Source organism: Peromyscus eremicus, chromosome 12 (assembly GCF_949786415.1).
Source record: "Peromyscus eremicus chromosome 12, PerEre_H2_v1, whole genome shotgun sequence".
Taxonomy (NCBI): Eukaryota; Metazoa; Chordata; class Mammalia; order Rodentia; family Cricetidae; genus Peromyscus; species Peromyscus eremicus.
This window is the reverse complement of record NC_081428.1, coordinates 69964005-69981228: the sequence shown is the minus strand read 5'-3', so window position 1 is coordinate 69981228 and position 17224 is coordinate 69964005.

Sequence of the window (17224 nt, the reverse complement as noted above, 5' to 3'; positions counted from 1 at the left end):
ATAGTGCCACTCCCTATGAGTTCATGGGGCCAAATGCATTCAAACTACCACAAGGCTATTTCCAGAACCCCTGGAAGGAGAGTGGAAAGAGGAGAGATTAACATGCCTTTAGAACCTGGCACCATGCCAGACTCCCTTCATATGCCATCTCACTCGACCCTTACAATGACTCTTTCCCAATGAGGAAACAAACATTGGTCTAGATTGTCTTGACCAAGTTCATACCTGTAGCACGGCAGCATCAAAGCCTGGGGCTAGTAATGTTATGTAATCAGATGTTTCCTGTCCCAACTGATTATTCCCAAATATCTGGCAGCTGCTTCCCAAATTACCACAAAGAGGCTTATATTAACTATAAATGCCCAGCCAATAGCTCAGGCTTGTTACTAGCTAACTCTTACATTTAAATTAACCCATAACATAGATAAGTATGGCATTCTCATCTTGCTTCTCTGAGTTTGACAGAAACTCTCTGACTCTGCCCTTCCTCTTCCCAGAATTCTGCTAGTCTGGCTCTTGCAGTCAAACTCTTCCTGCCCAGCTTATTGGCCAGTCAGCTTTATTATTAACAATGAGTATAATCCACAGCAGTATTACACCATGTTGTTAAGTCCAAGTGTATTTTCTCCCTTGAATCATTTTTCTACTCACATTACTAAAAAACAAAAACAAAACAAACAGACAAACAAACAAAAACCCTGACTATCCCTGCTCAGGTATTTGCCTGTTGGTTCATAGAAATCTTATTCTATCAATTCATTCTAAAATCTCATAGTCAAATAAGTGATATATCATTTGCACAGGACTTCAGTGTTTACCAAATGTGTTTACAACTTTTATTTCTTGATCTTTAGCAGGAAGACATGTGTGACAGCCAGTGTCATACAGATGTTCAGCAAGGGAAGGATTTGAGCTTCAGTTGCTGCCACATAAAGGCTTTCCATCATGCTGGGGCTGTCCACGAAACGGCCTCTTCACATCATTAACTATATCACAACAAAACACATGCTTTTATGAGAAAGAGTAGCTATAAATCTGTTTTCAAAATTACTCCTGGATACCTGCAATTGTTTTGTGGTTGACTTCCTGTTGCCTCTGGTTAGATAGTTACTTTGTTTTCCCTTGTAATGTGTCTGGTAGAAAAAAGTTTTGTCCCTCACTATCTGACCAAGGATGGCTTTGAGCATCTGATCCTCCTGCCCCTGTTCTGGGAGTGCAGGTACGAGGCACCACACTTGGTGTGTGTGGTACAGGGGCTGACCCAAGGGCTTCAAGAATACTAGACAAGAACTCTAGCTACTCAGTTACCTCCTCAGCCAGAGAAATGGCCCCTTGCCTCCCAAATGATAAGAGATTGTGAGGGGATTTGCATAAAGCCCAGAGTCTGTTCAAACTTGTAATGTCTCCCTGATGTGGAGGAGGGAAGTTGTCCTGAGATCCACAGCAATTAAAAACACAGAAAGCTGGGGGGAGGGGAGGGTTATGCCTTTCCGTATTTGTGTACAGCTCCTGAACCCTGGATACTGCTCAGTTGGGAATAAATATTTATCTAAGATACAAGAACCAGAATGATCCTTACAATGATTATTGGGGTAGCTGGGGCAGTGCAGTATTTCAGTTACATACCTTTCTAAGACCTCTTCTGTTTCTCTGCTTTTATCCACAGAAATAACCACATGTTGATAAAGAGATGGATATAGACATTTCCTTACTGTAGGATGCTTGAATGTGAGGTGAGACCCTGCAAACAGTTGAAATGTCCACCAAGAGGGAATTAGTTAAAGCAGTGGTTTTCGATTTTAACAGAAATGATACAAAGAGGACATCTCTTCTTTTATGCAATAAATATCACAAAATGCTATTAATTAACAATGCTACTGCCCCATGAAGAAGAAAAGAAGTAATGTTAGGCAGATCTGCTCCACCAGCACCTCTGGAAACTACTGTCAGCATGCTGGCAGGGAGAAGGTTTTTTAGTGGGTCAAATGGTGATATCTCTAGAAGGCTTATAGATTAACATTAATATTTTATCAACTTTAATTTCCCAGCTCCTGGTTTTACTAAATGCTGAGAGAACACTCACAAATAATCTATATTTACAACTCTTTTATAGTCCTGAAATTGTTTCATAATACAGAGTTTAAATTTTATCTGTCCCCTGCTCAACAAGAGGGAAAACATGCCTGGTACTAGAAACCTAGCCAGCTACCCAGGGCTGTCATGAAGCTGTGGATCCTGGAGGAGAATGTATCAACACCACTTTACGATACCCACAAAATCCTTAACTACACTCTAAATACTGGTCCCTATATCCACAAGTAAATGTCCTCAACAGGGAAACTTCTCTTTGCAACAGAAGAAGACCATTACAGAAAACCATCATCAATTGACACGTAGAGTTGTGGACCCAGGTCCCAAAGGACACATCCATAAAACAGCTCCAGAACCCAAGGCTCAGGGATCACTGCAGAAGAGCAGGTAAGTGGAAAGATTGTAAGAGCCAGAGAACAGGGAGTTTGCTGTGAGACTGCATCTCCTAGGAATGTCAGAAACTACACTCATAAGATAAAAATAAAATAAAACTACACCCATAAAAAATCTCACCAACATGACTGTCTAAGCATGGGCTAAACAAAAACAACAAACAGCATGCCAAAGTGGATGGAGGAAAGCCCAGGAGGCCTTGCAAAGAGCTAAAGACAACCGGGAATGCAGGAGAAAAGACAAAGTCTTTCCCAGGGAAGAGCACACCATTTAGTTAGCCAATACCCAATTATCAGCCCTGAAAGTAAACATACAAGCAGTATTATGCAGACTGAGCAGGTTGTGCTTATGCATTTAGGAACGTATATAATACATATATACATCTATATGTAACAGCAATTAATGAAAAAAGAGGGCATGAATCTGAAAAAGAACAAGAGGGGGTATATATAGGAGGGTTTGGAGGTAGGAAAGGAAAGGGAAAGATGATGCAATTATATTATAATCTCAAAACAGGCAAAAATGATTTTTTAAAAATCGTATCTGTTCCATTGTTATTTACAGTGCAGCAGGTTATGCGAGCTTTCTCTTGGAACGAACCTGTTGCACAATCCTGTGTCATTGAAACCACCTGGCTAGTTCTGGCCCTGTTCTTCCTTCTGATCAACAAAATCACTTTCCAAGTGGAGTGTTGGAGACATGGAAGCAACATTGAGGTCACGCAGGGAAGAGCTCCCCTCATAGCTCATGCTGGCTTTGCCTTCCCACCAGGAGCCCAGGACTTAGATAGCATCATCCAGCATGATGTCACTCTCAGTGGAGCAGGGGATCTGCTTCTGGGAGTCCGTTTCCACAGAGTGTGAACCCATGCTTCTCAACACGAAACAAGAAGTTTGGGCTGAAGCCACACCCTTACCCCTACACACACACACACACACACACACACACACACACACACACTGAACTGGAGCAAGTGTGGAAAGTGGAGTCCATTTTGTCTTTGGGTAGCTGAGTGTATGAACTTGCTTCTGGCCACGGACCTGTGCATTACTTATTATATATATATATTTATAAAATTTCTCCTACGCTGGACCAAATATCCAGAACAATCTTTCTAAAACATCCCCTGGCCTTAAACAATACAATTTAATACAAACAAACAAAACAGGTCCTTAAACTCAACAGTCAAGGTCTCAAGCAATGTTAACCCATCTTCTTCCCAAATCATGTGTCCCTCTCTCCTGAATCGCCCTCCATTCCAAGCAAACTGGCTGCCATCTCCTGAACATAGCATATGTGTTTCTCCCTTCAGCCATTGCTTGTGTTGTGTTCTGTGCTAGGGATGTTCCTCCAGTCATCCTTTCCAACCAGCAAATTCCAACCAGTTTTCTTCAGGGAAATTGGTCCAGTTTGGATGTGTGTTGAATGTGTCAATTCTCAGTTTCTACGTCCGTGTTTAATCTCCATTTTGAAGTTTTCAGAGGGTGGAATCTTAGCCTGACTGTCCTGTTTAGTGGTGGGGCCTCTGAGAGATGGTTAGACTTAGATCAGATCACCAGGGTGGAGTCTCTGTGAGTAACAGTGGCATTGTAAGAAGGGGTTCTCTCTCTCTCTCTCTCTCTCTCTCTCTCTCTCTCTCTCTCTCTCCCTCCCTCCCTCCTTCCCTCTCTCCCTCCCCCTCTCTATTTCTCTCCCTCTCTCTGCCTTGAGGCTCTTGCAGCAAAACATTTCCAGTCATATATAGACATTTGAACATCCAGAGCTGTGAACTGTGGGCTAAATACATGCTTTTTCTTTGTAAAGTAACTCTTCCTTGGGTTAACAGGGAAAACACAGCAGTATATCCAGGATCATTTTGAAACAGAAGAGACTAGAACTACATTTCAGATTTGTGGTTAAGGCTGGAGCATACTTCATTGGTAGAGTGCTTGTCTAGAACATACAAAGCTTTGAGCTCAATCCCCATGTATGCACAGAGAGAGAGGCAGAGACAGAGACAGATATAGAGGGCAGAGAGAAAAAACAGGAAAGAAATGGAATCAATCTAGATGTACATCAAGCATGGTATGTATATTTTATTGTATATGCATAATATAAACACACAACGTACATACAAGAGCACTTGGAGAGGATCTAGAATCCTTTCCCAGTATGCACATGATGGCTTAAAACGATGTGTAACTCTAGTTCAGGGGATTTGACACCCTCTTCTGACCTCTTCAGGCAGTGGGCATCAATGTGGTACATATACATATAAACAGGTAAAATACTCATGCACACAAAATAAAAATAAGTAAATCTTTAAAAAACAGAAAAATGGCCGGGCGGTGGTGGCGCCTGCCTCTAATCCCAGCACTCGGGGGGCAGAGCCAGGAGGATCTCTGTGAGTTCGAGGCCAGCCTGGGCTACCAAGCACGTTCCAGGAAAGGCGCAAAGCTACACAGGGAAACCCTGTCTCGAAAAAAACCAAAAAACAAAACAAAACAAAACAAAACAAAAAAACAGAAAAATGAAACTTGTTAAATTTGCGGGAAGATGAATGGAGCTGGAAAGTATTAAGTAAGCTAACCCAGGCTCAGGAAGACAAATACTGTAGTTCTTTCTCCGATGTGTAGCTTCTGAGTTTTCTAAAGGGACACATGAGTGGGGGGAAGAGGCCTTAAGGGAATGGTGGGGAGAACACACATGACGTGGAACTAGGAGGTCAGAATAAAGAACAAGTGCTGGAATTGGGGGCAATCTTACTGGGATCTACATGTATTAATAACTGGAGGCAGAAACAATCATTTGATAACATTTTAGTACGTCTTGCCTGGTCATTTCAGTAACAACAAAGTACTCCACCTACCTTAATTCTACTTGTCAACACGATTATTGGAATGAAAGGAAGACTCGGTTCTCCCTATGGGTCAGGGCGGATTGCCCAATCCAGGATTTTGAGACAAGTGGATTCAATCTCAGTCCGTCTCTCATTTCCCCTTTTTGGGGGGTTCATCTGCAAAGGGAGAAGGTGGTAAGAGACTGCATTCTGGACTAGTGAAAGTACAGCCGCCGCTTTGCTCATAGTGAAACATCCCCTAGAAAGGAGAAGTGACTGTTCGCAGCCCCATGGTGACAGTGTTTGGTCTGTGAGCTCTGAGGGATTGTGTTTGCCTTGCTCAGTAAATATTGAATGAGTAAATAGAGCCCGGGTCAGCTCTAGAATGAGTTTCTCTTGTCGCTCTGGAGTCCATGCCCTTTTCAAGTGATCAGCATCTTCCTCTTCCTTAAGTGTGTGTGAGTCCGCAGACCCTGTATCTCTTTATTCATGTTTCTCTTTGTCCCAATATTTGGTGGATATAGGGACTTTGTGAGATTCGTGGTAAGATTTCAGCCAAATCACAAAAACAAATACCTGTAGTAAAATGGAAAGAGACTCCACTGCTTATTTGTTGGTGACTGTTTTCATTATGGAAACTATTCTGGTTGCTCATCTTTATGGGTATCGTGTCTACACAATACTACTGAAGTGGACTCCAGTGTTTTGTCCCGGACCATGCTTCGTGACTGTCTCAGACAGAGTGAGCAGTGTTTCCAGTGTGTGCTGGCATCCTGTCATCTTGTTTATTTCTCTGTTACACCGTGTGAATATTCAGATGCTCAGATAGAAATTCTGGCCTGTGGAGGGAGTATCAGTTTTCAGAGCAAACGCTACACCCTCAGCTTTTTGCTGAGGAGCTGAACATGGGCTGGCCATGCTATAGTTTTCTGGATAAGTGATCAACCAGTTTTGAAGTGAAATAGCCTTAGTTTGGGAATGTCTTGAAATGTGCACCTAGAAGAGGTTTGTTGTTGGTGTTGCTTTGGCCTGGGAAACCCGATCGGTGAAGTCAAGCAAGCTTGTGTTGTTTGTTGTAGTTACTGTTTGCTGAGTCGTCTACGTTGCCTGGTGCGTTGTCAGTATGAAGCCAGAGTTGAGAGCTTTTCTCCCTGTGCCTCACACAGGTCTTGTTCATTAGGCCATTGTTAAGCCAGCAAGAAGTTCCACCTTCAAAAGATACACACCTGTGATCCCTGGAAGAGACCTCATGCAGTTAAAAATCTCGCCCACCAAGTGCGTCAAAATCACAAGTTGTACGCCCCGTCCCTTAGATAAAGAAAAGTTAAGAAACCATCAATAAAAATCATTTAGTGAAATCACTGTGGGTGATTCATGACAGACCTCCCAATTCCAGCTCGTTATGCCAACTACCATATTCCTGATGGCATTTTTCGTGTGGTTTCTCTTACCTTAATTACATAGATAAAATAAACATTAATTCAGACAAAGTAGAGAAACAGGCAGAATTTCACTGGGAAATGAGATGATTCAAATATGCCCATGACAGCTTTTTTCAAATGCACAGGTTGAATATAGGTGTGGGGACCTGTGGAGGTCCCAATCACTAACACAAAGAGTGGCTGGTGAAGCATCATTAAGACCTGGTTTGATTTACTACAAAGAAGACTTTTTAATTCAATGTGGTGGAACACACCAACATCCCAGCTGTTAAGAGATGGAATCTGCAGGGTCAAGATTTTATTTTTATACTTGTCTACAGTAAGTTCAAGACCAACTGTGTCAAAAGAAGAAAAAGAAAAAGGAGGAAGGAGGAGGAAGAATAGGAAAAAGAGGAGAAGAAGGAGAAGGAGAAATAGAAGGAGGAGGAGGAGAAGGAAGAAGAAGAAGAAGAAGGAGGAGGAGGAGGAGGAGGAGGAGGAGGAGGAGGAGGAAGAAGAAGAAGAAGAAGAAGAAGAAGAAGAAGAAGAAGAAGAAGAAGAAGAAGACAGCGCCGCCACCTCTGTGAGACAGTTTACAAATGACAAACGGAACAGACTGCTTCAGGAGCTAGTGAGTCACTGTCGGCTAAAAATGTTTATTGGGTACCTGGTACAAGCTAGGCACTGTTTAAAGAAATGAAGTTACGGGGAATGAAGACAGCAGAATTACTGATCTCAAGCAAACTCAAGTACAGGAACCAACAAGAGTAAGTGACAGTCTGTTTTGACAAATCTCCGGCAGAGGTGGGGGTGACATACAGGGCCACAGGAGGGACTTTTTAAAAGTCTCTGATCAAGAAGGGCTTCAGAGAGAAGACGAGGTTTGAATGGAAGCCACGAAAGTAATTCGGCCACTATAGAATACCAGAAATATGTAGCCATTGAGGGGGTGGGCAAATAGTAACCATGGGAGGGACTGTACTGGAGGACTGGCTGGACTTTATTTCCAGTTTCTTTTATCCAAAATAGTCCATCACTCCTATTGGTTCGAACAAACCTCAAAAACTTCATCTTTGAGGGTGGAAGTAGGGAGGAGGATGTGATTATATTTTAATTAAAAATAATAAATTTAAGATTTTCAGTTTCTCTCCCACCCCAGGAATATGAAAAGTTAGAAACAGAGTGTTTATTAGGCTCTGTCCATAGAGTGGTCACTCAGGCAGGACCCTGGCGTTTGCAGTTAATAGGGTGGTGCCATGTTCAGCTGCTTTGAGTACAATGGGTCCTCAAAGTGCTCTGTGAAGAATAGGTTTCTACACTCATGTCATTCTATCGTCACATTCCCAGGAAATTCATTCATGATAGATGGCATCAGGGCAAACTTGATTCTGTTTGGATAACCTGTGCAGTGCCATATGGGATTCAACTCTCAGAAGCTCCTGACAGAATCTCTAATTCCCCAACCTACAGACAGAACCTCCACCAGGAAAACACAAGTTTGCTTTCTCCAATGAACTGATACTTGGATGACAACCCATTTAAGATGCATTAAATGGACTCTGGAGAATGGTTCACACCTGAGCTCTTCTGTGATGCCAAAGCTCACCTTCAGTTCTTGGTGGTCACTTTTTGCTGCACAGCTCTAATCTTCTCGACTGACCACCATGAAGATGAGTGGAGAGAAGACCAAGGATTGTTGTGAGTTTCCATGAGGTCTTGTTTGTCCGTCTACTTCATCCTGCCGATTTTCTGCCTCCTCAAGGCAATCTCTATGCCTACACGGGCAAGTTGATCTAAGTTGCTAACTTCATGTTCCTTATTAGTAAAACTGACTCTAAAAGAATTGATTTTTAGGAATGCTGCAGCAACAGTCTTTAAATCACCAACGATCAGAATATAACAAGGGCAGGCACACTGCTTAAGCTGAGACTATTCATCTGTCTTCCTGGACCATTTCTACCACCCTCCCATCAAGTAAAACTACTTCCCAACCCATGTTCACAGAAATTGCCATAAAGTAACATGCATAAAATTTTATTCTCCATCACCTAACCCTGGAAACAACTCACATGTCCATGGATTGGTCAAAGGAGTAGAAAATCCATACAGTTAACTTACCTTTAGCAATTAAAAAAAACTGTTGACTTGTGTTTCCAGTGAATTATAAGTAAAGGATGTAGTGGGTAGCCATTCCAGCTTTGACCTGGAAATATTACCCCCATTGAGGCTTCCGGTAACTGTCACGCCTACAAGGCGGGGCTGAAACAGGAGCCCTTAAGACCAGAGATCCGGATGGGCTGGCTCTCTTGGTTCCTGGACCCTGGACGCTGGAGGTAAACCGAGCAGAGTTCTCCAGAGAACACCGCTGGACTGTGCTACACCTTTCCCGGACCCTGTTACCTATCCCTTCACTTGTAAGTTACCCTACAAAATAAACCCCCCTTTTAACTACGTGGAGTTGCCTTAATATTTAAACCAATAAAAGGAAATAATTCTAAAACATGATTCTGTAATTCATTCCACTTATGTGGCACTGTTCAAAAGAAAAAAAAAGCAGCACTGGCTACCAGGTTCTTGGGATAGGAGAGGCTTGACTACAAAGAATCAAAAAGAAGTTTTCTTTTCATGAAATTATGCTGTGCTTTGACTCTGACGTTGGCTAGACAACTATATGCATTGGTTAAAACTCATGGAGAGGAAATTATTGCAGATAACTTATATCTCCATAAATTGACTTGGAACAGCAATGTAACAACAGAACAACCTCTTCTATTGAACTGAACTTGGGCCTCCCGGCCCCACCCCCACCCTAAACACACGCGCGTGTGCACGTGTGCGGACGGACACACACACACACACACACATACACACACACACACTTGACCCATCCTGTTTGCTGGTGTCAGCTTCCATTTTCTGTGCCTCGGGGCTTCGGTTGACAGCCAGCAGGACTTCTATGATGTCTGCATGCTCTGCTCAGTGTCTTCTCAATCCTTAGCAAACTCCACAGGTCTAACCCCTCCATCCGGTGCCCCTCCCCCCATGAGGAGCCTCTGCTGACTGGTGTGAGGGGGGCTCCTGTCCGCTGAGCTCCCTCAACACTCACTCGTTCAGCTGTGATAATCCACCAGGCACCTTTGCGACTCTTGTAACTTGGTTAATCTCTGGCACAAAGGAGCAGACCTGCCACATTTTTTTAAAGACAATGTTTATTATCTCTTATTTAAAATAATAATAAACTCATGACATGCTGAAATGGCATATTAAAAAAAAATATTTTTCTCACCGAAGCAGATGCAGTGAGAAGACAATTGCAGTTTAACATTTTTTTTTTTTTTTGCAAAATCTCTCCAGTGTCTTGCCTAACTGGGGACAGCTGAACTGTCCTAGCTGCTGCCACATGCCCCTCTGTTGCAATATCACATGTCATGTCGCCTCTGGAAAACTCCGTCCACATTCATGATTAAATGAGTGTGAGAGAAACAAGTAGTGTACTGTGCTAGGGTCATTATGAAATCACTGTTGTGAAACTAGCTCTCCCCAGCAGGGTTCCAGAGAGCCACAGGGGTTCCAGGACGACACTCTTGAGAACCACAACTTACAGCTGTCCGTGCTTTTTATGTTCCTTATTCATTGCTGTTGTTGTTGTTGTGAACTTTGTTTTTTTGTTTTGGTTTTTTTTGCAGCAGTTTTAGGTAAGAACAACACTAATAGGTTTCCATATAGCCTGTCCTTACACATGTTCAAGCTCCCACACTATTGATGTCCCACACCCCAGAGGAACATTTCTAGCCTGTGACCCTCCAGCAAATGCACAGTATTATCACTCAGACCCTACAGTTTGTATTACTGTTCACTGTGGGAGTTGTGTGTTCCATGGGTTGTTTTTTTTTTTAAGATTTATTTATTTATTATGTATACAGAAGAGGGTGCCAGATCTCATTACAGATGGTTGTGAGCCACCATGTGGGTGCTGGGAACTGAACTCAGGACCTCTAGAAGAGAAGTCGGTGCTCTTAACCTCTCAGCCATCTCTCCAGCCCCCATTTTTTTGATTATTTTATTAATCATGAATGGGTATTAGATTTTGTCAAATACCTTTTTCGTGTTATTAATATGCTCCTGTGTTGTTTACTCTTTAATCTGTCACCACATTGTGTCATGAATTGGTTTGTGAGTGTCAAATACCCTTTTTTAATACACTTAGGATAAGTCCCGCTTGGCTGTGGTTCATAATTCTTATTTTTTTAACTGATTGACTATGTACGTGTGTGTGTGTGTGTGTGTGTGTGTGTGTGTGTGTGTGTGTGTGTGTGTGTGCGTGCAAGTGTGTGTTCCTATGTGCACACTTATGGAGTCCAGAAAGGGCTGTCAGTGTTTTCCTCTGTGGCTTCCCATCTTACTTCTTTGAGACAGAGCCCTAATCTCGCCTTTCCTAGCCAGGCTGACTGGCCAGTGAGCTCCCAGGCTCCTCATATCTCCACCTCCCAGTGCTAAGACAGTCTTAGGTGGCCATGTCTGGTGGGGTTTACTTTGGGGGTGCTGCAGATTCAACCTCAGGTCCTCAAGCTTGCACAGCAAATGCTCTTCCTCGCTGAGCAGTCTCCCAGCTGCATGCATATAATTCTTTAAAGCATTGCCGGATTCAATTGCCATTATTTTGCTCATGAGTTTTGCCTCTGTGTTCATTAGCAATGCTGGCCTGCACAAGTCGTCTTTGTTTTTATTGACTGTCCGGTTTTGGTATTATGGTAATGGTGGCCTCACTGAATGCATTGGGAAGTATTTCCTGTTATACTATCCTTTGAAAGGGAATTGATGTAATTTTTTTTTCTTAAAAAATTCACTTAGTGAACCTGTCTGGTCCCCCCACTCTTTTAAAGAAAAATGTTTCATGGTAACTGTAGCCTTAATGCAGATGTAAGCGGAAACAGAGGGGACCTTACTTATCGTTCTCTAGTCTCCCCCAGTGCTAACATCTCGTGGCTGTGTAGTGCTATATCACAACCAAAGTCTTGGTATGTGGTCCAAATTAACATCAAATTCCCTCTGTAGCCTAAGCGAAGCTCAAATTTGCAGCTATCCTCCTGTTTCGACTTCCTGGGTGCTGGGATCACAAGGTGTGTCCCACATGCCTGCATGACACAATCTATGTTATTTAAATTTCTTCATTTCACTTGTGCTCACATGTGCATCTCTATTTAGGTCTATGAAAATTTTACTTAAGTATTGGCGTGTCATCTATAACTGGAATCCAGATACAGAAAAATGTCTAGATTCCTTTTTTTATCCATACCGTCACAATCTGGACACATATTTGTTGTGATGGTTGACGCTGATTTTCAACATGATGGGATGTGAGATCACCTAGGAGACAAGCCTCCAGCCAGGCCTATGAGGAATTATCCAGATGAAGTTACTGAGCTAGTTATGTGCATCTCAACTGTGGGCAGCATCGTCTCATGGTATGAGATCCTGGACTGGGCATTGGCATTCATCTTTCTGCTTCCTGACTGTGGATGAAATGTGACCAGTTGCCTCACACGCCTCCCTCCACAGCTTCCCCGCCACGATAGACCATTATCCTCAAACCAAAATAAGCCCTTCCTGCCTTAAATTGCTCGGGCTGGAGGTTTTGTTATAATAATGAGGAAAGTAACTAACACAATTGCCAGTACATTTTGTTAGGGGATGTGCAGGAGCAATTCCCAGCATGTGTGTTTTCTGTGGTCTGTAGCAGTGGTCTCATGGGCCACTAGGAAGATCTGTGGCTGATATGCTTATCTCTGTATCAGTTCCTGAATTCAGCATCATGTTCCTGTCACGTACACCTCACATCTTAGCTATTCAAACCTGATGACCACAACACGTCCTTCCCCAGGTGAGAGATAACCTATCGACAGCTTCAGAGCTGAGGGACAGCATTTCACATATGTGACAGTCAATAAAATAAGTGTCATGTCCAACCTTCCTCCCAAGAGTGTGTGATAAGGTTGTGTCTACACAGCGTACTAATAATTTGGGAGAAAGTGCCTCAACATATAGTTCATTTACTCATTAACTGGTTTTGAGAGATGTCTTTTGTGTTAGTCCTAATAAGGAACCAAAGATGAGTTGAACAAATATTTCTACAAACACAACTTATACACCAGTCAGGAAAATATGACATTTGCATGTAATTCGTCTTCTGCAGTATGACCTCCGTACAGAACTGTGCCTAAGCCAGGCAAACACCCATTCACTAGACCTCACATAGTTTCCTTTTTCTACTCTTGTTCATGTTATTTCTTCCCTCTTTATGAATGTTTTCACAATTCTCTCTTTTCCCTAGGATACTTTTCCTGGCTATAAAATGTCATATATTTTAAGTTACTTATATACACGTCTGAGCTCCCTGGTAGATAAACACTTGGCTAGTAGGGCCGAGTTTTATGAAGTTGGGGTTCTCATCAAGCATCCCCCAACATAGGCAAACACAATAACATTCTGATAAAGCACAGCTAGTTTATAAAGCAAGAGTCACTCCTGCCTCCCTCATCCATATCTCTACACATAAAAAAGATTAAGATGCAGTTAGGCTGTGAACATTCAATGTGGAACTTAGAAAACACGAGCAAAAAGTACAGGACCACAAACTCTTCTCAAATTTATTTTGTAATCCCAAAGCTTACAGGCATTCCTCAGTTTCCTGTGGTAAAGAACATCCCGCTGGGTTCTAACTAAAACTCCCCCAGGAATAGAAAGATTAGGAAACACTCTGCAACAGAACTCACAGCTGAACAGCGCCTTAAGGAATCAGCGCGGTCAACAAACTTGTTTTAAATACAAGGAAGCTGGAGCTCGGTGGAGGATGAGGTTTGTTCCAGGTTACTGTGTCAACTTGCCAAGCTGATCTTGTCCTTGCCCAATAGCCTGCTGAAAGACATTGCCTGACTTGACCCTTGAATGGTTAGACACATTGTAGAGTGTGTCTGTCCTCCATGAGCCTGGCAGTGCAGATCGTTTGTCCAGATTTCCATGAAGGTGACAAATTGTAGAGAAGGAAGAAGCTGTACACAGTATTCTACTAAGAGTACTGAACACAGCCTCTAATGACCAATACAAATAGTGCAGCTGGGAGGGGGGTCCATCTTTAGAGTGAAAAGCTCTTGGGCCTGGGAAGAACCTTAGGAACTATCTAGAAGAGAAACCAGGAATTGAATATAAGAGGGACATCACAGGATTTAGAAATGAACCTAGATGGACACCTCAGGTGCTAGAGACAAACCCGGACAAGGTACTAACTCCCCATCCCTGGCACCTAGTTTCCAACTGCATGAAACAAACAGGCACTAAATGATACCAAAGGTTCTTTGCAAACAGAAACTTGGTTTTTATTCTTCAGAGCATCCTGTTTCCTACTGTGACAGGTGAGGAAACAGACATGACTCTTTTGAAGTGAGTTGGTAGCCTAGCTGTGAGTAGAGCCAAGGCCAGGTTTTTCTCCACTGCCTATGTGGCTGGAGTCTTCTCTTCCACATTGTCCTGGAGCCTGGGGCTGACTTGTGCAAGTGCTGTCCTCAGGCCTTTGCACTTGACCTCTTCTTTACCCCTGGGACAACGGTAGTGTTGGAGTTTGAACACATTCTGAAAGTGGTCCATGGGTCAGAGAGTTGTCTTCCCGTTCCCTTTAAAATGAAACCAAAACAGATATGACCAGGGCCGTGCTCAGCCATCATCAGAGAACCTTTCCCCTTGCAGATGGGGACAAACACAGAGACCCACAGCCAGACATGCTGCAGAGAGTGGGAGACCTTGAAACACTCGGCCCTAGATGGGATGTCTCCATCAAATCCCTCCCCGCAGGGCCCATGAAACCCATGAAAGAAGAGACAGAGAGAGCGTAAGAACCAGACGGGATGGAGGACACCAAGGAAACATGGCCCTCCCGAAATCAACATGTCCGAAGCACACGTGAACTTAGAGATGGAGGCGACATGCACAGGGCCTGCACTGGTCTGCACCAGATGGGGTCCCAGAGCTGAAAGAGGTGAAACATGGCCCGTCCCTAACCCAGAAGCTCTTGCCAACCGATAGCCACTTGCAAAGGAAAATTTCCTTTTCTTCAAAGGCGTCTCACAGGAGTAACAAACCACTCTTAAGGGCAGGCTGCCATGTCCAGCAGTAGATGACCACGACAAACTGACCCCAACAGCATCTTTAGAGACTCCTTGTTTCATAATGTCAGGGTCTTTTCTTTTTTAAAATTGTCTGTTTTAATTTTAATTCTTCATCAGGTCTTTTGCACATATATTAGGGCTTTCAGTTTTGTGTTTTTATGGCATCCCTGAGTGTGCGAATGAGTGGGTCTCTGGGTCTCTCTCTCCTCCTTAGGCCTTTTCTTGGGCTCTTTTCCGTCTGTTGGTTTTTTAATTTTTTTTATTTTTGTACTATTCTGATTTGTTTTCATTTTATCTTATTGTATTATATTTTTTGTTCCTCCTTATATACCTGTTTGTTTTCTAATAAGAGACAGAGAGGAGGTGGATCTGGATGTGAGGGGATGTGAACAGGACAAGCCGTGGTAGAGAGAAAGGAAACTGTATAGCATATGAAAAAAAGATACAGTGTATGAAAAATCTATTTTCAATAAAAAGAAAAATCGTAAACAAGTATGTGCACACTCATTTTTAAGGTTGATTAAGTATTAGAATTAACCTCACTCACAGGCCAAGCAAGGAAAGCCTACAGTTAAAAATTCGCTACCTCACAAACATATACTGTCACCTCGAAGCACTAAGTCACTTCTGTAGTGCCATAAAGTGGTATTTGCCACTAGTTTTAAAGAGATTCCCTCCTCTGAATGGAAACATAAGCCTTTTAATGTTAAAATTCCTCCAGAGACAATGCTGAGCATTGTCTGAACAGGGACCCAAAACTACAAAGAATTTCTGAAAAAAGTTACAGTATCAAGGCTGGTATTTTAGATTTAGAATAAATATTTTATGTCCCCTAGTAATATTCTTAAATTAAAGATCTTTACTCCACTAAATAGTCTCCCTAAGATATTGTAGATTAGATAATTTAAAAAAATAAAGAGGGGCCGGGCGGTGGTGGCGCACGCCTTTAATCCCAGCACTCGGGAGGCAGAGCCAGGCGGATCTCTGTGAGTTCGAGGCCAGCCTGGGCTACCAAGTGAGTCCCAGGAAAGGCGCAAAGCTACACAGAGAAACCCTGTCTCGAAAAACCAAAAAAAAAAAAAAAATAAAGAGGAAAATTTTCAGTGTTAAGTAACTAATGAAAATAAACGTTTAAATTAAAACAAAAGAAAGGAGGAATGAGAGAAGGAAAAAGAGAGAGATTGTTTTAAGATTTCATATTTCTAGGGCCAGGTGGTGGTGGTGCACGCCTTCAATCCCAGCTCTTGGGAGATCTTTGTGAGTTTGAGGCCAGCCTGGTCTACAGAGCGAGATCCAGGAAAGGCACAAAGCTACACAAAGAAACCTTGTCTCAAAAAAAAAAAAAAAAAAAAAGATTTCATATTTTTAAAAACAGAATCTCAGATACACTCAAATCCCATGTTCAAATATATACACACACGTATGTACATGTATATATACATACAAGTGCATATAATCTCACTTCTTAAACTAGTAAATAAAATGAGCACAAATCAAAACTATTTAACCTTATTATGCTTTATAAAAAGAATAAATATGGATTTTGATTAATGAAAACAAAACCAAGTTTCTCAAAGTGGGCGAGAGGACAGAGAGGCAGGGCTGGAGCTGGCCCTCGGCCTCTACACGTGTACACCTTTTATGTCCCAGCAGGACAGATCGGCCTGCCTGAATTCCTGCAGGGGAAAGCCAGACACCAAGTTAAGGCTTGGGAGGGAGGTTGTGACTGAGGAGAATCAGTGGTAGGCCACGGTGCAAAGGCTGCATCCAGCATTGCTGGGATCCTGTCTTCCCTAAGACTTGAAAACAGAAAAGCCGTTTGAAGTGGACCATCCCTGGACAGTTTCCCAACTGTTACTAGAAATTGGGTGATGTTCTTATCTTAGTCGTCTGTAACCTGGATCTGTCATCTTCTCCTCCAAAGGCCACATGGCTCCATACACCCTCAGGCCAAGACAGCCCTTCTTGGTAGTGCCCAGTTTTGAGGTGACTTGCCCAGCATCACGGCGAGGGTAGCACTGAGGACAAGACTGCACAGATCGCCTGCCTCCCAGGTCCTGTTCTCTGTTGTTAGAGGCATATACCGAGAGTAAGGAAGCAGCCACCAGGGAGAGATTGTAACAACTGCTAAGTGGTTAATAAAGTTCGGATAACCAGAAGACCAAGGTCAGAGGAGAACTTGAGGCCACCGGGAGTTGGCCAGACTGCATCCTAGTCCTCAGGAGAATTCTGCCCTGCTAGTAGTCAGGGGCGACTATGTCAGCCAAACCCAGGTCTGTGCTTCTGCAATGGGGTCAGACTCCAGGCCCGTCTGAATCCAAACTGTGCAAAGAGCTAAAGGA